We start from the raw sequence: 22,179 nt of genomic DNA, 5'->3' as shown, positions 1-22,179 counted from the left end.
CTTGTATGAATCTAATAAATGAAAAGTTAATGCAGCAAACTAGCATGTTTAAGGTGTTAAATTCTGTAGAATATGGTTTCTTTTCTTCCTCTTATTCTGAGAGAGAAATCGATCTATTCTAAAGCCAGAGGATATCTTTTCTTCACAAGCTAGATCAGGTTCGCTGAATTTTGCTTTCTTAAAAATTGCTAAACTAAACTCCTGTAAGAGGGAGTTGAAGACTGCTAGGCAGGAGGGATTGAGTGTGAGATGTGGGAAGTGTTCTCATACTCTGCATCTAGAGGGCTAGAAAATATGATGATCTGCTCGTTGCCTCAAGCAATTCAGAAAGCGGCTTGCATTTTCTAAAACCTAAATCCAAGCTTTCACCTTCTCCTTCCCACCAAGAATTCCCCCTCAGGCTTCTTCTTACCATAATGTCTTGGCAGCTTAGCTACGTGCTTCTAGAGAGCAGACTTTCCTCTTTCTATTAGCGGTAGAAGCACAAGTACAAGACAGGTACTTTATAATGAAGCAGCCACACATAGCTGTTGGTTTCATAACCACTTGCTGAGGCGAGTTTGCCTAAGGGAACCAAGGTAATATGCAAATAAGGTGTTTTCACCTGGAAGCTCATAAGCCTCCATTCCAAAAAGGGAGCTGCTTATAATAAATTCTGTCTGGAAATGGACTGTGTAGGAATTAGAATAATCTTTTTCTCTGAAAATGATGGATTGAGGGAAAGCATTGACTAAGCATAATCATCTTCCAAAAAGCTATATAACTAAAGTATATCCTGTTACTAAAATTGTTCTAGGGACTTGAGGAATAGTTTAACTCATAAAGCACATGCTGAGTAAGAATTTTCTAACAATTTCTGGCCTGGTTGTTCTGCTTTAGTGGATTGCTCTGAAACTGTTAACCCCTTTCAAAATAACCAGCTGAGCTTCAAAAGAGCCAATAGAGCAAGATTGTGAACACAAATTGTGATCAATAACAGAAGTAGTAACTCATTAGGGATATAACCTGGGCAGATTTCCTACTCAGACTGGTTGCTTCCTGTCAATAACATGCCCTTTAACAGAGCTAAACTTTGCCATGCTAAGTTCCTTTCAACGTGGTGATCTTTCGGGTTACAGTAGGGGAGTATTCCCAACAATGTGGGGAATAGTCCAGGATCCATGTTATGCAAGGGATATGTAGGGAGACCCTCAGGACGAGACATATCCTGACTTGTTGAGATAGCTCAAGGTTGGGTTAAACACCATCCGTTGTGGTAAAGGAAGGAAAGTGTATCAGCAATTTCAGGAAAGGACTCAAGGAAGCACTTCAATTAAAAGTAATCTCATGCATAAGCCATGAGAGGAAAAATTGGACTAGAGCATACTACCTGGTTTGTTGGGGATTTTTGTGGGCTGAGTGTGTCTTAGGCACAAAGAGAACTTGAGTCTCGATGTGTGTTTTCATTCTCTGGCACAAGAATAAACATGTCGGAGCTGGAGGAATCCATTGTTGAGAAATCTCCAGTAACGGGAGAGTTAAATATGAGAAGGGTGCACAAGAAATTTACAATAGGGAGGATTAAGTGCACCAAAAACAGAAATCACAAGTGACTTGCTAAAATGGGGAATAAGAATTCTAGGTCTAAGCAACCCAAGAAAAATGATCTAAGGACCTGCTTCTGATAATCCATTGGGAGAATGTTGACAAAGGTCTGAGAACACTATTAAATAATGGATGATTTTTATTATGGAGCTCCGTAATGTGCACTTGTCCAAACAAAAACTTGTTATGAATATGTGATTGCATGTGTCTGTTTTAAATCTTATATCCTGAAAGGGGAACTCAAAAAAGTCCTACACACTAAACTCCCTAAGCTGCCCACTTGAACTCTGAAGCCTGGATTGATCCTCTAGCTGATCCAAGCAGGTATGGCATTGAACCTTATTTTCAGAAGCAAACTCTCTGGGTAGACTTAAAATTAATGTTAAGATTCTGTGGCACAGAAACCAGAAAAACAAGTGGTCCACTTCCTACTATGATGCACCTCAGATCCCCAAGGGCATGGATGCATGATCTGTCAGTCAAACACCGCCTGGGGAAACTTGTAAGACCCCGCTGTTGCTGTTCACAAGAGTATGGATCTAAGACAAAAACCCTATCTTCCCAAGCCAACTATGGGTATGGGGACGGATAATTGGCATTTCCGGGAAATTTATCAAGATGCAGTGAAATCCAAACCTTGAAGAGAAGAGCAGTAATCACTAAATATAGCCAGGGGAGATGTCTAATGGTATTGTGGACCCGTGTTGTAGACCTTCCTGGCCAACTAGAGTAGAACCTGTACTTTGGTTCAATTGGCCATCCCTTTCACCCTAGCATTTCATCCACGTGTCCATTCTCAAACATATTATACTAGTTAGGAGAGACCCCTTCCCTAGAGGGTCATTCGTATTTCCTAATTACTTAGGGGCTTTTCATGATCCCCCCCACCTAAGTTTTCAAAAAGTTCAAAGCCTGAAACTAGACAGCACCTTATCAATCAGTTTTATTCTTATGATTAGTATAAATAAAATATTTTGGGGGTTGGGAATATGGCTTTGTGGTAAATTGTTTGGCCAGCATGCATGAAGTCCTGGGTTTTATTCCTTGGAACCACATAAACAGAAAAGGCTGGAAGTGGCAATGTGGTTTAACTGGTAGAGTGCTAGCCTTGAGCAAAAGAAGCTAAGGAGGCCCCAGGACTGGCAAAAATAAAATATAGAGTAGAATAAAATCAAAAGATGTTTGTTAATTATACTAAATTTTTTTAACCCATAAACTAAATGCTCTAGTAGGATGGCATGGGAAAATTAGCTCTAAAAACATTATCTGACAAGGGAAGAGCTTCTTTTGTGATTGGATGATTGGAGACCAAAGCTGCACAAAGACCATTTTTTGGGGGGGGGGGTCCGGTAATGGGGCCTAAACTCTAGGCCTGGGCACTGTCCCTCAGCTCTTCAGCTCAAGGCTAGCACTCTACCACTTGAGCCACAGTGCCACTTCTGGCTTTTTTCTTTTTTGCTTATGTGGTGCTGAGGAATCGAACCCAGGGCCTCAGGCATGCAAGGCAAGCACTCTTTCACTGAACCACCTTCCCAGCCCCTGCACAAAGACCTTAGAAGGTTTGAACATTGGCAAGTGAGTTAACTAAAAACTCAAACGAAGAGCTGGGAAGATGGTTTAGCTGTAGAGTGCTTGCCTTGCATTCATGAACCCCTGGCTTCGATACCTCAGCACCATGTAAGCAGAAAAAGCACTGTGGCTCAAGTGGTAGAGAGCTATCCTTGAGCTGAAGAGCTGAGGGACCGTGTCCAGGCCCAGATTTCAGGCCTCACAACCGACAAATCTAAGAACAAGGAAAAGAAAAAAGAAAAAAATATGAACACTGGTGGCTCCCGCCTGTAACCCTAGCTACTCTGAAGGCTAAGATCTGAGGATGGTCATTCAAAGCTAGGCAAGGTAGGTAAATTCTGTGATTCTCTTATCGCTAATAAACCACTCAGAAAACTGGAAGTGGTGTTGTGGCTCATGTGGTAGATGACTAGCCTTGAGCTGAAGAGCTGAGAGGCAGCACCCAGGCAAAATTTTCAGTTCCAAGACCGACCAAAAAAAAAAGGCAAGCTACACCTACAGGGTTTCCTACGAAGAGGGAGGAAGGGTTTCCTACCAAGAGGGAAGGAGTTTTGGGGGTTTCTATCTAACAAGAATGCAAGTTTCCCTTCTAGTGGGCAGGGGCATTGTCTTCTAGTAAGGAGGGTGTTACTGATAAAATTGGTCAAAACATGATTCAGTTTCATAATGTCTAGATAAATGTCTAATGTTTGACTTGTGAAAACATCCTGCTTGGGGAACTCCAAACACTCTTAATGCCCTTAAAATGATCATGCTTAGTTCCAGGGCCTCAATGGACACTCTAGTTAATCTTACGATATGATTGCAAATTCAATCTTGGAGCAGACACTCTGTGTATGTCTTCCAATTTTGAGTGACCTAGATTTAAATAGAGACTGAATAAGTGAGGTAAATACTGTGGTGATTCTGTCCACATATGGAGTACTGCTATGACTGTGTGGCAGGGAGGCCACACAAGAGGTCCTATTTGTGCTGTCATGGAGCTCAGACCCCATGTGCATGAAATTCAAGATAGGTCAGCAAAATGTGATCCGAGAAACATGGAACACCTTGTTGCTCTTCTCAGAAGCAAGAGCCTATTTCAAAAACTCCTGAAACTGATCAGCTCCATTCTTTCCAGGTCTACTACCTGGGGAAAATTGGACATTTCTGGGAAAATTACCTGGATGTAGTGAAGGCCAACCCTTTGAGATGAGCAGTAAGTACAAATCATAGCCAGGGGAAATGTCTAGTGGTATTCCAGGAGACCACTATTGGAGATGTTACTGGCCAACTGGAGTGGAAACTGTGCTTTGGTTCCTTTGGCCAATCCACACCTGACCATTTTCAAACACCTTAAATTAAGTAAGGAGAGACTTCTTAGTTAGCGGGTCATTCAAACTTTATATTTGCAAATACAAACTACATATTTACAAATTTCATATTTCCTTAGGAGCACCTGAAAATTTCCCAAAGAGCTTAAAAGTAGAAACCAGAACCAGCAGCTTAAATTAGTTTTATTCTGTTGATCTCCACAATCTATGATCTCCATAATTGAATTATTCCAATATGTGCTTTTATTTATCAGAAGGATTTGTTTATTGGAAATGCCACCATGTAAAAGTAACTAGGAGCCACTGGTAGGATTGAATGGGAAAAAATTGGTCTAAATATAATACTTGACCAGATAAGATTGTGATAAGTGAAATGAAACCCAACATAGGGGCACAAGAGTTTTTTTCATTTCTTGCTATTGATTCTAACATATTTATAATGTTCCATGTGATTTTTGTTTCTTTGTACTCTGTCCCCCCAAAAAATGGCATAATCCCTCTTTCCAATGTTTTTTATGTTGGTGTCCTCCATCTTGTATATACACTTCTCTAGTTGGAGGAGGGAAAGGGAAAAAAACAGAATACTTAAATGGGAATACAGGTTGACCAATTGTAACAATGAGATGCACAAGACACTGTTGAAAAACAAACTTTACAATTTAGGAGGGGTTCAGGGGCAGTGTATAGGGTAGTTTTGGAGCTAGGATGTTAGGGATGGTAGGGGACATATAAAAGAGGAGGTAACAATGCTTGATAGGAAATGTATGCCTTACCTTGCTCATGTAACTAACCCCTCTGTAAAGTATTTTTACAATAAATATATAAAAATAAAAGAATAAATATGCTTCAAAGGTAATCTGTGTGGTGGTTGGAGACCAATGATACAGAAAGACTTACAAGGATTGAATACGGGAAACAAATTACCTAAAAATTGATATGATGCTGAGTATAATCCTAAATGCTCAGGTGGCTGAATTCTGAGGATCTGTGTTTGAAGCCCACCCAGACAGGAAAGATAAGACATTTATTTCCAATGAAGGCACAAAAGAAGATACTACTGGAGTTGTGGCTAAAGTGGTAGCCTTGAGTAAAACTGCTCTTGGACAATGCCCAGAGCATGAGATCAAACCCAAGACCAGCCCCGAGTCACTTATAAAAAAGGTTGTGTGTCTGTGTGTGGTGGCAGAACCCTTTACTAGTTTGATGATAGAGCAAGCATTTTATCAATGATTCATGGTGTCAATATTTACCTCTTTAGTAATTGTTTTCATAGTAATGTGTGCATGGGTGCTTTATCTCTCCTATAACAGGTTTTGTTCAGTGACTGACTGAAAAACTGCCTTAATCAAACCCTTTTTTAAATCAAAATATCTTATTGGATACTGCTGAATAGGAAAGTCAGTTATTTATTGTTTGGAAGAAAAGAAAGAAAAATCTGATGGGAGAATTGTAGAAGTTAAATCTTGAAGTGCTTGACTGATATAAGCACTGACCTTGTAAAGGTAGTCAAAACCTTACCAATGCTATTTTAGAGAAATGCTAGGGGCTAGAGACATGGCACTAGTAGTAGAGCACCAGCTGGTTAAAAGTTGGTTATTTTTCATTTGGCCAGGTGTTTGGATTTAGTTGATTATTAAAGCTTTTGACTGGTTTGAAAGGGGTCAATAGTTTGAGCCATCATGAAAGATGATCCCAAAGCTCAAATTCCTGGGAGCCAGTGGTGGGCGACCTATCCACTGTGCTTATTCAACTTGGACATGCGACAGGATGCCTTCTGCAGGAGTAAACTTTGCCTTGCTGAGATGGTGTTTGTAGGATACCTTAATTGCTCCTGGTATTTCCAACACTGATCTTCTGTGCCATTCATGAGGGATCCTAGGAGCCCCTCATAGTTGACACATCTACTCCCTGGAGCCAACTTCCTGGATGGTCTAAACATGCCATCCTTGGTAGCTGATAATGGAACTAGGTATAAAGGTAATCTGCAACATCAGGAAGAGCCACACATAGGCATCCTCAGAAGCAAGCAACTTCAAGCACTGGCCTTGGTAGAAAAAAATGAAACTATGTATCCTGCTTTGGTACTTGCGTCCTTGTAGGGATGGTAAATGAGAGAAGTGTCTTAGATTCAGGCTCTTAAATTCTTTCTGTCTAAGAGTCTTGATCTGCAGATTCATTTGTCCAGCTAGGAGGAGTGAAAAGTTGGAGATGGAGTCATCTCTGAAAAAATCTCTAAGAGTGGAGTCGAGAAAAGGGAAGAACAAGAAATACAGTGTGAAGGGCAAAGTGTACCAGAAAATGTTACTCCCATTACAGCATGTCTCTGTGGTTTAAGAATTCTAAACCTAGGAAGCCCAAGAAAACTGGAGTTAAAAACTTTCCCTCAGACATTCTTAATATTGTCTCCTTTTAGGGAGAATGTGGGGAAAGATATGAAAATATGTGTTAAGGCTGATTTTTATTTTTGAGCTTAATTTTAATGTTCACTTGGTAAACTAAATCCACTATATCCCTGTCTCTGTATAAATACCCATCAACATGAAATATAAAGTGATTTTGATAAAAAAATAAAAATGACTCAGAAGAAATTATAAATGCAAAAACAATCTTCACAGGGCTGGGATGGTGGCTCAGTGGTAGAGCGCTTGCTTTGCATGCATGAGGCCATGGGTTTGATTCCTCAGCACCACATAAGCAGAAAAAAAAAAGCCGGAAGTAGCGCTGTGGCTCAAGTGGTAGAACGTTAGCCTTGAGCTGAAGAGGTGAGGGACAGCGCCCAGGCCCAGAGTTCAGGCCCACGACCTGACCCAAACAAAAACAAATACAAAAAAAAAACAATCTTCATAGAAGCAAACTCTCAGTGATATTTCATAACTTTGACAAGGATAAAGTGGGGGAAGTTAGTATAAATTTAAAAGTATGACAATGCACAAAAACATAAAAAGATACTCATATATTTCATTATATAACCCAAAGCAGAAAGCAAATGTTGTTTAGATGATGTTTTAAAACTCAGTCTCTCAGGTACTGGGAAGGTGGCTCAATGGTAGAGTGGCTGCCTTGCATGCATGAGGCCTTGGGTTTGATTTCTCAGCATCACATAAGCAGAAAAAGATGGAAGTGATGCTGTGGCTCAAGTGGTATCACTAGCCTTGAGCTGAGGGACAGCACCCAGGCCCCAGAATTCAAGCCCCATGACCAACAAAATAAAACTAAAAAACAAAACAAAATACAGTCTCTCACTTTTGTGACCTCAATTCTGTAATAACTCTGCTTCAGCCTAGGGCTAATATTTAGGTGTGGACATTTATCAACACTCCTGAATCAGACTCCATTTGATCATTTTTTAAATACATATTTTGTTCTTAATTTTCCTCTTTATAAATTCGCATGCACCTATAAAAAATGGAGTGGCCTCCAATACGAGTACCTTCTAATGACAACTTACAAAAAGTTGTATTATATTACAACAAGGAAAACAATGCTACAAATAAAGAAAACCAATAAGTAAATACTAATGATTAATAAAATAAAAAACAAAACAATTACCAGTGCTTTCAGTAATTGAAGTGTACTACAAATTAGATTTTCTTATTGTTATATTTCTTCACATTGAACACTGGCTAAGATTATGATGTTCAACAAGAATTTTATAGGCTTGAGTAGTGCTTAAATCACCCACTAAGATTACAATTTATCGTTCATCTCATAATTTGTATATGACTTATATCAGCATTTGTTCCTCACTAACATGAAAAGTAAGGAAGGCCTACAGTTTTAACAGATAGTCAACTCTTTATTTTGCTCCATTACACAAAGACTTTGGAACTTCTCATTAGTAAAGTTTCTATAAACTCTGAAATGGACATACTAGTAGTATTTATCTGCTACAATAAATTTAAATACTTTATAGAAAAGTACTATGACCTGCCAAACAGTCCCAGTTTTGGAATATATAAGCAAATTCCAAAAATTAAATATATTTAAGACATTAAAACTTTTAATAAACCTTAACACTTGCTGCAGTGTTCATTATAACAGGTCCCTTGTATAGAATAATTGAATTCCTCCTCCTACACATCTCTTGAACAACAAATATCTGGAATTACTTTGTTTGTGACATATCAATCTTGACTTTATTCTTAAATGTGTACTTATGTAAGAAGTACATGTTTCTAAAATTTCACAATTCTTTTAAAATTATTTTTTGTTGAATTGTCTAGTTTAAGAAAATCAATTACAATTTATATATAAAAAAAGTTCTTTGGTGGCTTTTGGTGTTGAGTTCTAATTTTATTCCCTTGTGATCTCAGAGAATGCAAGGTATAACTTCAATGTTTCTGAATTTAGACAAGTTTGCTTTTTGGCCTAAAATGTGGTCTATTTTAGAAAATGTTCCATGAGCTGATGAGAAAAACGTGTATTCTGATGCTGCTGGGTGAAATATTCGGTAGATGTCTGTTAAATCTAGGTGATCTATGCAGTTGTTTAGATCTGCAGTTTCTCTGTTGAGTTTTTGCCGAGTTGATCTATCTAGTGGGGAGAGTGGTGTGTTAAAATCCCCAACAATTAATGTCTTTGGATCTATGTGGGATTTGAGGGAAAGTAGTGTTTCTTGGATAAATTTGGGTGCTCCATTGTTTGGCGAATAGATATTTAGAACTGTAATATCCTCCTGAAGGAGAGATCCCTTAATTAGTATGTAGCACCCTTCTTTATCTCTTCTCACGAATTTAATTTGAAGTCTATTTTATCTGATATTAGGATTGCAACTCCCGCCTATATATGGGGGCCGTTTGCTTGGTAGATTTTGTTCCAGCCTTTGACATTGAAAATGTGTTTGTTTTTCCGGGCAAGATGTGACTCCTGAAGGCAGCAGATAGAAGGATCTTGTGAACACTGGGTTCTTCCTATGGTTCTTGGATTCTCAATTTGGGTGCAGTTTCTTGGCCTTTATTGTGGTCTTGTTGGTTTTCTATATGTAGGACATCTTTAAGAATCTTTTGTAGGGCTGGTTTGGTGGAGTTGTATTGTTTCAATTTTTCTTGGCTAAGCAAGGTTTTTATTTGGCCTTCAGTTATGAAGGAGAGTTTAGCAGGATACAGTATTCTTGGTTGATAGTTGTTTGTTTTTAGGGCTTGGCATACATCATTCCAGGCTTTTCTTGCTTTGATTGTCTGTGCTGAGAAATCTGAGGTGATTCTAATTGGTTTTCCTTTATAGGTGATTAATCTTTTCTCCTTGACAGCTTTAAGGATCTTTTCCTTGGTCTGAGTTGATCCTGTGTGGATGATAATGTGATGGTGGGATGTCCTATTCTGATCTGGTCTATTTGGAGTTCTAAAAGCTTCTTGTATCTGAATATGCTTATCTTTTTGCAAGCTTGGGAAGTTCTCTGCTAGGATCCTGTTAAACAAATTTCCTAGACCATTAACTTCTGTTTCTAGGTGCTCCTCTACACCCATTATCATTAAATTAGGCCTTCTGATGGTGTCTTCCAAGTGTTGGATAGATCTATCATATTTCCTGGACTTGTCTTGGATGGTATGTTCTTTCTCTATAATATCTAGGCTGTCTTCAATCCCTGAGATTCGATCTTCTGTATGGTCTAACCTGCTGTCAAGGCTTTCTGCTTTCTTTTTTATTTCTTTTCCTTCTAATTGATCAGCTTTGATAGCTTCAAATTCTTTGTGGAAGCTTTGTTTTAGATCTTGTATGAACTTCTTTACTTCCTTAATTTGGTGTTCAGTGTTTATTCTCAAATCACTTAGTTGATTGGTTATGGTTTCCTTGGACTCCCATTCCTTCTGTTGGGTTCCATTCAGCATTCCCTTGGTGGTCTCCCTGAATTCCTTCAGCTCTTTGTTAATGGATCCCATGAATGCCTTTAGTGATCTTTGTGTATTCTCATCCTGCTCTCTCAATATCTGTGTTACTCTTTTCTTAGCTTCCTCCCGTTCATGCCATTCTTGTAGTTCTCTTTGAGTGTTCTCAGCCTGTTCATGCCATTCTTGCCTTTCTCTTTCAGTATTCTCAAGCTGCTCACGCAAATCCTGTATCAGTTATTGAGTAGCTTGGTCACGTTCATTATCCTCCATAAACCTTTGGATTGTTTCCTCTCTCTCCCTCTCACGCTCATACAGAGTCCTTTCCAGGTTTTCAATCTTTTCATTTATCATGTTTGCCCGCAGTGTTTGTAGAGCTATTTGGGAACTCTCCTCTGGATTATTCATTATCTGTTCTGTCCCCTGATTATCATGAGTGGGAGTGGAGATACTCAGACTTGCCATTTTTCTTGTGGTTTTCCGGCTTACTCTGCCAATTTGTGATGAAAGTAACACCAGTTTTGTGCTAGAACACTAACTTAATGCAAGTGTCAACCAAAGTCTGAATTTGCACAGTCAATAGTTTGCAGATATAATCTAGTTCAACAGATACCTCTATTCAACATCAAACAACTACATATTAATGGGCTATAAACCGCAAAGAAGAATTTGGTAAACCAGAAATTATTAGGGTTAGGGAGACATGTGGGTAAAAAATAGGAATAGATTGATGTGGGAAGGTACAGGGAGAGTTAACTTAACTAAGTCCTAGTCTCAAAGCAGGAAATAGGTTGGATAGGATGAAAGTAGAGAGAGAGAAAAGAGAAAGGGAAAAAAAGAGACCAGAATTAATAGAAAAATAAAAATTAATAATATGCAGATAGACAACAAACTATTCAGAGAACGTGAATATAATGAGGGAAGGGGAGGGATATAAAGGAGATGTGAAAAAGTTAAAAATAAAAACACCTAAGGTATTATATAGGTATAAAGAGTTAGTACTGCTATTAAGGAATTTAAGTCTCAGAAGTTTTGAATTGAGTAATAAATTTGTGGATTAAGTGTATGCACAATGGGGGATAGTGTTTAATAGTCAACTATGGGTTTATCTGAGGATGTACAGAACAACAATTTAGTCCCATAAAGAAGAAAAAAAGAGAGGAAAAGGTGAGAAGGATAATGAAGAAAGAAAAAAAGATCAGAAGTTCAGTCGAGCTAAGCAAAAAACAAAAAGAAAATTTGTTTTTAAAAGAAGAAAAGAAAGAAAGAAAGAAAAAAGCCCACACGCATGTATCCTTTAAATAAAGATTATAAGGGGAAAATAAGTTACTAGAAAACATTTTTTTCAAAAAAGGTAAAAATTAAAAATTAGAAAAAGTTTTAGAAAAGAAAAGAAAAATTTTTGTAAAAGGTATTAAAAAATAAAAAAAGAAGAGAAAAAAATGTTCTTTGATTTTTGGGGGGATGGTTGGGAAAAATCCTGTATCTCCCTTGTATCTGTAATCAGCCTCTGGTTGGAGTCTCTGGTCTGCTTGTGGTCCTGTGGCTTGGTTGGTGTCTTAAGTCAGTTTGTGTGGAAAGGCAAAAAAATGCTCTGCTTTACCCAGGATTTTTCTATCCTCCTCCCAAGTGTGTACAATGGGAGGGGGGGGTGTTCTTTGAGTATCACAAAAGAGGGAGATGGCTTTTTCCTCAAGTTTGGAGATGCTGTGATGAGGCTAGGTTCTGGGTAGAGTTGAGGCCTTTCAGCAAACTGTAACTTTTCCCGGGGGCTAGTTCGTGAGAAATGAACAGAGCCCAGGCTGGAGCCACTCTCACGGTTTCTGTTTACTGATGTCGAGGCTGCTAAAGGGAGGGTTAGCCTCTGGCAATGATTACCCAATGAAGAAAGCCACTCCTAGGGCTGGAGCCCGAACTGGGTGCTTTTTCCCTGGGTGAGCTGAGTCTGGCAGGTCACACCGTTAAGTTCTTGCGACCTGCTAAATGACCCTAGTTTTATTCCAAGGCCTGAGTTGGAGCTAGCAGCTCCACCGAATTTTGTCAGTATCCAAGATGGAGATCTCCGGTACTAGGGCGGGGAGGGGTGGCCTTCCCTCCTCTGCTCCCTGAGAAGGAGTGAGGATGTCAGGCTTTTACTCATGCCGAGTCTTGGTTCCTGGGTAGTCTCTGGTCTCCGAACTGCAGGATGAAGATGTCAACTTGAAAAAGAAAATCAAAACGGGACTTAGAAAATGGCAAAACCTCTCATGCTCCTAGATTGGAAAGATTAACATCGTGAAAATGGCAATACTTCCCAAGGCTATCTACAAATTCAATGCGATACCTATCAAAATTCCAACCTCATTCTTCATGGAAATAGAAGAGGCAATCCAAAAATTCATATGGAACAATAAAAGACGCCGAATAGCAAACACACTCAACGTAAAGAACACTGCTGGTGGAATATCAAAACCAGATTTCAAACTCTATTATAAAGCCATAGTAATCAAAACAGCTTGGCATAAGAACAGACCTCTGGACCAATGGAATAGAATTGAAAACCCAGAAATGAACCTACAGACCAATAGCCATCTAATCTTCCATAAGGGAGCTAAAACAATACAATGGAAGAAAGACAGTCTCTTCAGTAAATGGTGCTGGCAAAATTGGTTAACCACTTGTAGAGAACTAAAACTAGATGCTTATATATCACCCTGCACCAGAATCAACTCCAAATGGATCAAAGACTTCTGAGTCAAAGCAGACACTCTGAAAACATTACAGGATGGAATAGGAGAAACCCTAGGCCTCCTTGGCTCAGGCCGAAATTTTCTGAATAGAGACCCAGAAACACAACAAATCAAAAAAAGGTTAGACAAATGGGATTGCATGAAGTTGCAGAGCTTCTGCATGGCAAAGGACATAGCTAGCAAGATCAATAGGAAGCCCACTGATTGGGAAAAGATCTTCACTAGCCATACAACGGACAAGGGTCTCATATCTAAAATATACTTGGAACTCAAAAAATCAAATCCACCAACAACAAATCCTCAAAGAAACAACTGCCCAATAAATAAGTGGGCTAAAGACTTGAAGAGAAAGTTCTCTGAAGAAGAAAGCATGGCCAATAGACACATGAAGGAATGCTCAACCTCCCTAGCCATAAAAGGTGATTCTTTCTATGTTTTATTTCGTCTTTATTTAGTTATTTCTGATTTAATTTTTTTGTTTCTGTCTATTGCTTTGGGTTTGTGCTTCCTTCTGTTTTCAAGGAGCTTGAGCTACATAATTAAAATATTCATTTGAGATTTCCTCAATTACTTGATGTAGGCACACAGAGCTATAAATTTTCGTGTAAGTACTGCAAATATCAGAGTAGCTGGTATTTTGTGTGTTCATTTTTGTTAAATTCTAGAAACTTTCAGATTTCCATTCTAATCCCCTCAGTGTTGCCCTGGTCATTCAGCAACTTTTTGTTCAGTCTTCATGGGTTTGACATTTTTTTTGCTTTAGCTGTTTAATAGTAAGTTCATTCTGTTATGGTATGACAAGAAATGGGAATTCAACTATTTTTTTTCAATTTGAAAAGCATTTCTATGAGACATAGGATATGTTCTATTTTGAAGAAGCTTCCATGAGCTGCTGCGAAGAATGTATAGTCTGACATTGAATGTGTATCCTGTAGATGTCTCTAAAGGATAGTTGGTCAATGTAGTGATTTAGGTCTGCAGTTTCTTGGTTGAGTTTTTCCTGCATAACCAATCCATGGAAGGGAATGATGTGTTGAGATGTCTTTTTAGGTTAAGTAGTATTTGGTTGACAAAGTGGGATGCTGCAGTGTTCAGGGCATTGATATTTAGACTTGTTATATCCTCCTAATGGAGAGTTGCTTTTATCAATATATAATGTATCTTCCTACTAATTTTAATTTGAATTCTATTTTATCTTATGTTAGTAATTCTGCTGTGGCCTGTTTATTGTCTCCATTTGCTTGAAAATTTTCCTTCCAGCCTTTTAGTTTGAGTATGTGTTTGTTTTTCTCAATAAAATGTGTCTCTTTTAGATACTATATGAATGCGTCTTGTTTTTTGATACTAATATCTAATCTATGTCTTCTATTTGGAAATTTAAGTCCATTGATATTGAGAGTTAAGACTGAGAAATATCTGATAAATCCTGCTATGTTATACACCTGCTGTTAGGAGCTGCGCCTCATCTACTCTTAATATATTTACCTTGTTCTCTAGTAGGGAGCATTTTATATAAACAATTCCTCTTCCTATTGATCTTCTCTATGTAGGATATATTTGATTAACTTCTATCCTATTGATTTGGTGAAGATACGTTGTTTCAAGTTTTCTTTGTCATGAAATATGTTTATATATCCTTTAAATTTTAAGGAGAGTTTGGCTTGGGACCATATTCACGGTTGGTAGTTGTTTACCTTTAATGTTTGTCATATATAATGCCAGGCTCTCCTTATTACCATATCAGCTAAGAAATCTGTATTTATTCTGACTGTATATACTTTATAAATAATCAATCTTTTCTCTATGGCAGCTTTAAGAATCGTTTTCTTGATAGTTAATCATCCTCTAATGGATTATGATGTCGTGGTGGATTGTTCAGTTCTAGAATTCTGTTAGGTTTCTAAAGACTTCTCTTCTCTGCATGAGCCTATCTCGTTGGATGTTTGGCATGTTCTCTGCTAGAATTCTGTAATATGTTTCCCATCCATTTATTTTCCTGCTCTTCTCCTTCTTGATACCTATTTCCCTGAAATTTGATCTTCTAACTGAGTCTTGAATTCTGGCAAGATTATTTATTATTTCTTGGAGTTTTTCTAAATGATTATCTCCTCTTTCCTATTAGGCCTATTCTGTCTTTGACCCTGAGATTATCTTCTATGTCATCTATTTACTGTGGAGACATTCTACTTTGTTTTTGATTTCCCTGTCTTGTAATTGGTCATTTTTGGGGGTTCTATCCCTTTATTAATGGTTTGTTTTAGATCTTGTATGGATTTTCTGTACATTTTTTCTTTGGGTGGAGAAGTTGCAAGGGTTGTTTTCTTACCTGTGTCTTCTCATATCTTTTAACTAGGCATCCATTTTATTCTTGGACTCCTTTGTATTCTCAGAATTTATTTATCTTTCTGTTTGTAGTCTCCGTGAATTATTTTTCTAATGATTGGTTGGTCTCATCTTTTTCACAATTTTTTTTGTAGAGGTTTTCTATCTTTCCATTAATCACATTTTTCAGCCATATATGTAATGTATTTTGGTAACTATCTTCTAGATCCTTGATTGTCTGTTCTAATGCCTGGTTATTTACTGTGTGAATTATACTACCTTGACATCACTTTTATTGTATTTTTCTTATTTGTTCTGTCCATTTGGAGGTTTTCTTTTTGGGGGATCTCTGATCTTAATAGGTGAATCTCTATGTTCTTGGTTGGTTTGGTCTTCTGTTGTGATTTGCTTTTCTGGAATTAGGTTTTTGTTTCGACCATTAAGTGTAGGAATAGAAACCAGTTGTGGTGCGATGGTGTGATGTTCATACTTGTTGTTCCAGTGACAGTTTGGACTGTCCAGTGGTATGGTGAATTGTCTCTCTGTATGGATGTGGCTTTCTCTGATGTACATTTCTGTTCCTGCTTTTTTCCATGTTACCCTTTTATTTCACACTGCAAATATATTTTTGAATATGTTGGGCAACACATTCATAGCAGTCAACGGCCTGGCTGGACACCTTTTCATAGATTTCTGTTTTCTTGTGAAGATAGTATGAAATCTTCTTTTGAATTGTATATTATAGCTGACTTGGTGTGACCCGCTAGAAGAGGAGTACCTGTTAGAAGTCTAAATTTCTATTTTATCAGAGAGAGCTAGAGTAAACTTTTGTTGTAGTTTTTATATTGTGCACTTTTTCACACAATTTAGGATTTCTGATTGTTGTATCAGGTTATTTTTGTTTTTCTGTTTGTGTTACTTTGAAGTAGTTATTTCATGCTTGTATTAAGAGATAGTAAAGTATGAAATGTACATTAATATATTGAAGGAAAGATAGCGAATATTTGCTACACAAGTACGTTAATATTAACCAAAGCTAATTAAATAATTACTGATTTACATTTCTGAGGATGAGTATAGTACTCCTCAATATATTGGGGGGAAAGACTTTTACTCATTACAACTGAAGACTTACTAAACTAAACTTTCTTCTTCAGAAAAGCAAAAGCTCCATTTCTTTCATATTAGCAGTATAAAATCATAATAGCTGCATGTTGAATTGTTTTCCTCTGCTATTTTCTATTCCATTCTTCATCCATAAGGTATCTAGGGCTTTGAATGACCAATTCCTTAAATACCTATATTGCTTATATTGTGATGTAAATCTCAGTAATATAAATATGAATTTATCTTTGAGTCTCATCTTGAGCTACATTCATATGAAATTTATGCAGTCTCAAGCAAGAAACCTGACTTTTTTACACTTTTCTATGTTATAATCAATAAACCCATTCTCCTTAGAAATAAGTTCTCATTTTATATTGATCCAGTAAACATCATGTATTTGTAGTACTTTTACTGAAGTACATATAAAGATTGGAATAGGAAGACACCTTCCCATTATCACTTTAAACTAAATGCTTGGGGACTATTTTATATGTAAAAATTAAAAAGTAAAATGCACATGTTTATGCATGAATAAGATAATGGTTAACTCAATCAGACACAAGAACCACCACATCAAGACTCAATTTACTGAAAGGCACCAAAATATTGTGTTCATGAATATCACTCATTTTTAGAATATCATTAGTCAATACAAAGTTTATATTATATTTGAATTTATAAAATAAAAATTACACTCAAATTTGCTGTGAATATCTTGTTTCCAGGAATACATTTATTCAGCAAACAGAGAAACAAAACATAAGGGTTCGTCACATAGAATTAAAGATGTAGTAGCGACTGTCTTCTTCAGATCATAAGTACATGCAAATCGTGTGAATTATTCAAAGATACTATAAACATTCATAAGAGGATTTGTGATCAGAAGTGATAGGTAAGCAAAGTAACTGGAAAACTGTATATATAAATTGACCTTTTTAATAAAGGATGAGAAGTATTCAATAAACGGGCCTATAGAAGATGATTCTGTATCTCTAACACACATACAGTATTCTACATTTTCCCACATACTCGAGTTCTCTTACCTCAGTTCCTGATCAATATTCTTCTACTTTCATGATGTCAATTCCTAGTACAATAACAAGGTGTATTTTTTTTTGTCTCTAGATCCAATACATTTTAGTATTTTGGAACAGTAGTATGAACTCATGGAGTTTGACTTGAATGTAAAGTTTGAGGATGTTGTATTCAGAATATTGTTAATCGGCCTGAAGCTACAAAGAAACACAGGATACTTGATCTCAGGGGACTTGATCTCAAAGGACTTGATCTCAGGGAAACATACAGGTCCAGTCAATCAACTATAATTACAAAGGAATGGAACTGATCTCTAATGTATCTGGGTGGCAGCTCTGTGACTCTGTGTGTGTGTGTGTGTGTGTGTGTGTGTGTGTGTGTGTGTGTGTGTGTGTGACAGAAAGAGAGAGAGAGGGAGGGAGGAAGAGAGAGAGAGAGAGAGTTGGCTTCCATATTTATAGTCCATAGAGAATTACTTCTTAGGGAGCAGGTGCTCATATCAGAGCTCTGATACAACTGTCATCACTTTTTATTGTGAAAAAGACTTGCTTATTCTCTAATTAAAAAGGGAAAAATGAACTAACATCTTACATGATTGTTTTGAGAATTAATTCGTATATTGAAGGCAAAAGGGAGGAATTGGAGATCAGTATAATCTTTTTCCTCTCTTCTGAATATTACACAACAATAGCTGTGATTTTCAGGAGTCTCCTGCCATCTACTGACAGCTGAATTAATAATATGCTTAATAATATGAAACATGAGAGAGAAAGATATCAACCAGCAAGAACAAAGAACTAGTGATAAGATTGATCTTTAGAGCTGGGTTGCCACATCCTTTAGGAATGTAATTCCTTCATATGAACTTCAAATGTTGTGGCTTTCCTTGTTTGATTAAATTGTAAGAATTTACTGTAGAAACAAGAATTCCTGTTCAGCCAAGTAGAAAGTGCTCATGATCCCACCCTCACGTTGCAAATTTCCATTCCATATACTTCAGCACCTCATCCTTCCCTGTGGGAGACAGGAAAAAAGATAATTTTGTTTGAATATTAAATTACTCAAATGAGTGTGTACAGGCATGATTTGTATAATTACAAAAGTTTGTAATAATTGTAAGAAGGGATCATGTCACAAATAAAAATATAATTAAAATCAAATAACAAGACTAGAAGTCACAGCATTTTGTGCAGGAAAATATACATTAGATTAGTTGCAGAATTTCTATTTTGAGATAACCTTTATATTAAACTATAATGCACTTTACCTAAGGATTGAGACATTTTATTGAAAAATATATTTCTTAGAGATATTTTTGCTGCATAATGGACCCATTGCAACAATGAGATGTACAAGATGTTATGTCAAAAAACGAACTTTCCAAGTTTGGCTGGGGGGGGGGGCGTGGAGATGGGAAGGGGTGGGAAGGGGAAACAAAGGAGGAGGCAAAAATGCTTGAAAATAAATGAACTCATTAAATTGCCCATGTATTTGTAACCCCTCTGTACGGTATTTTCACAATTAACATAATAGTGATAAAAATATTTAGGTTCAAAATGCAAGTAAAATTTAGACCTTCACACTGAGCAAGAGATAGGATAAATGTGAAATAGAGGCTTGCTATTAACATTATAATTCGGTCATATGTAGGCGTAGGATTAGGAAAGGTGTTCCAGTTAGAGTTGGGCTTAGGATGAGAAAAAGATGTAAGATATTGTGTAAAACTGCAACATATTTGAAGAAGAATGAATGACATCGAAGTAAGAATGAATGAAAACCAGTGTAGGTATTACTTTAAAAATTCAGATATAATTTGGTTTAAAGTGTGAATTACTGTTTTAGTTCTTGTTAGGATTATAGAAGGATAAGCTTTAGGGTAAAATTTAGTTTTCCACTAAGAAGTAGAAGCAAAGGAAATGTGTGATTGAATCAAATAGAGACAATTTTCCTTACATTAACAATTTGGTGTTAATTCAGATTGTGATTAGGATTAGGTTTCATGTTAAAGGGGGTTGAGGATAGAGTAAATAAATATATTAAACTGGTGGCTCACACCTACTATCCTAGCTGCTCAAGAAGCTGATCTCTGAGGATGCAATTCAAAGCCAGCCTGGACAGGAAAGTCTGTGAGAATTTTATCTCCAATTATTCACCAGAAAACCAGAAAGTGGTTATGTGGCTCAAGTGGTAAAGTGCACACCTTGAGCTAAAAACTCAGGGATCATGCCCATGCCTAGAACTCAGGGATTATGCCTAGGCCCAGAGATCAAGCCCCACAACCAACAAAAAGAAAAAAAAAGGAATGTGATAAATGTTAAGTAAATCTGAACTTATTTTAGGTTCTAGGACTTCAGGAAATGCTGGGATAGTGGAAGTACAATGTATTTCATTAGATCAGGATTTGAGTCAATGAGTATGATGATTCCTCTTATGGAACAAGATAAATTCAGGATAAGAGTGAAAAAATCTATAGGGTTTTGGAAAATCTGCAATTTAATTCAAGAATTCCAAGTGAAATTTCAGTTAGAATAACACAAAATGAGCATTTTTCATAAAATTTAGAATTGGGATAGCATTAGTGTCAAGGTTATGGTTAGGATTCCAGCCATGGTTAAGGTTAGAGTGCAGGATAAAAAAAATGAGGCTCAAATTGAAGATAAATTTCAGAATAATCCTTGTAAGAATTAGAATGAATGTTAACTAGAGTATTGTTATTAATATTAGAATCACCTTGCAATTAGGCTTATGTTTATTCTCAATGTTCCAGTCAAGTTTAAGTTTAGGGTTAGAAAATGACTAAGATTTTGGGAAAAAAATTGAAACCTATGTTTGGAAAGTTTATTTGAATCAAGTTAGGATGAGTGAAAACTAGTGTATTTGTGTGAATGTTAATATTGGTATATAATTTAGATTAAGATCAGGGTCAGTATTTTATTCTAATTATAATTAGTGTTATAAATTGCAAAGTTTTTTGTATAAAATTAAGATTTCACTAACAAATAGAAGCAAAAATGTCAGATTGAATAGTAACTATATCATTATCATTATATTTATTTCTCAGTGATCATTCTTGTAATGATTAATGAGAGTTTTCCAGCCAGGTTTGGTTGAGAGTTAGCTTTACGTAATGGACTAGATGGTAAGTAAATCTGAAACTGTTTTAGGATACAGTGATTTAGGAAACGGTAGGATCAATGGAAACTGCAGTATTTTTACTGTTAAGAGAATTTGAGGACAATTAATATAATGGTTCATATTAGGGAACAAGATCATTTCAGAGGTATAGTCAGGAAATTTGTTGGTATTAGAGCAAATTGAAACTCATTTCTAGAGTGCAAATTGGAGTATTCATTAGAATGATTAAAAATTAGAGTATGTTTTAACATTAATTTTGGATTCTCATTAGGTGGAAAGTTTGGTTTCAGTTCCAGCTGTGCTTAGTTTTAGCATGAGGTAAATGGAAAATTTAGGATCAAACGGGAAGTAAATCTTCGAATAACAAGTCAAGTTAGAATTAGGATGAATATGAAATAGGAAACTGCTAATAATATTAGGATTAGGGTATGATTAGTGTGAGGGTTATCCTAAAAGTTCCAGTTAAGGTTCAGGTTATGGCACGATACGGAGTAAAATGGCACGATATGGAGTAAACCACAAACTATTTTAAGAAAGATGAGTTGAAGCAAAGATAGGATGAATAAAATCTAATGTATTTGTGTGGCTTTTTGAATCCAAAAGCAATTGGTTCTAGGGTTTGGGTTACTTTTCTAATTTATGAACTAATGAATTAAAGACACAATTATTTCATTCTTACAAACCAAAACAGTCAGGATTTTGGAAGCAAACAATTTTCTACATGAAAATGTGTCTTGCAACCAGGATTAAATAATAATGAACAGGGTGTCATTTATTAAAATTAGGTAAGTTGATGCTACAGGTTTAAAAAATATCCAAACATATAAGATAGTTACTCAGACATGTTACTGTGTGAACTCACCACAGGTCTTCAACCCAGGCCTGGTTTCTGTCGTCAGCTTATTCTGTGCACGTAGCCACAGGTTTTCTTCTGACTTTTTAGTAGTTAATTTGAGATACAGATCTCATGGATTTTCCTGTCTGTACTTAATCTTCGGATCCCCAGCAATCCTTGGATTAGTGTTACTGTGGCTGCTACCAAAAGCATAATCAAAACCTACTAGCTACAATGTAGGAAGTAGCACATATTTATTTGTATAGCTATATATATTTGTATTACTGTGCATGAAGGAATTCTGGAGATTTCATAGGACCCCATGCAAAAATATAGGACAAAAGGAAAGTAATTCTTTTTAAATTATAATAGGTTATCATTGATGAAAAGTTTTAGTGGATGTCTTTCTTTTTATTTCTTTTTTTGCCAGTTATTCAGTGCTGCAGCAAGCCTGTGCCCTGGAGCAATTTTCAAATCACAGTGTGAATCTCCATTTCTGTACTCCCTATGGGTATGGGTGCCTCCTCAGGTCACCCCTTGAGAAGTGAGGCCCCTTCCCTTGCGGTGGATGTGCAGTGAGTGGATGTGTTTGCATGCTCTCCAGCATTGCCAGATGAGCCCCGCCCACCCTGCCCACCTAACTTCCTGGTCTCTGTTGCTAAATTTCACCCAGGAGCTGGCAGGCATGAGGCTGGAGTTGAGACCAATGCTGCCCTATCCTCCTC

This window comes from Dipodomys spectabilis, unplaced genomic scaffold (assembly GCF_019054845.1).
Source record: "Dipodomys spectabilis isolate Male_0828 unplaced genomic scaffold, ASM1905484v1 ptg000186l, whole genome shotgun sequence".
NCBI lineage: Eukaryota > Metazoa > Chordata > Mammalia > Rodentia > Heteromyidae > Dipodomys > Dipodomys spectabilis.
The sequence above is the reverse complement of the archived record's forward strand: the minus strand, read 5'-3'. Positions refer to the sequence as shown.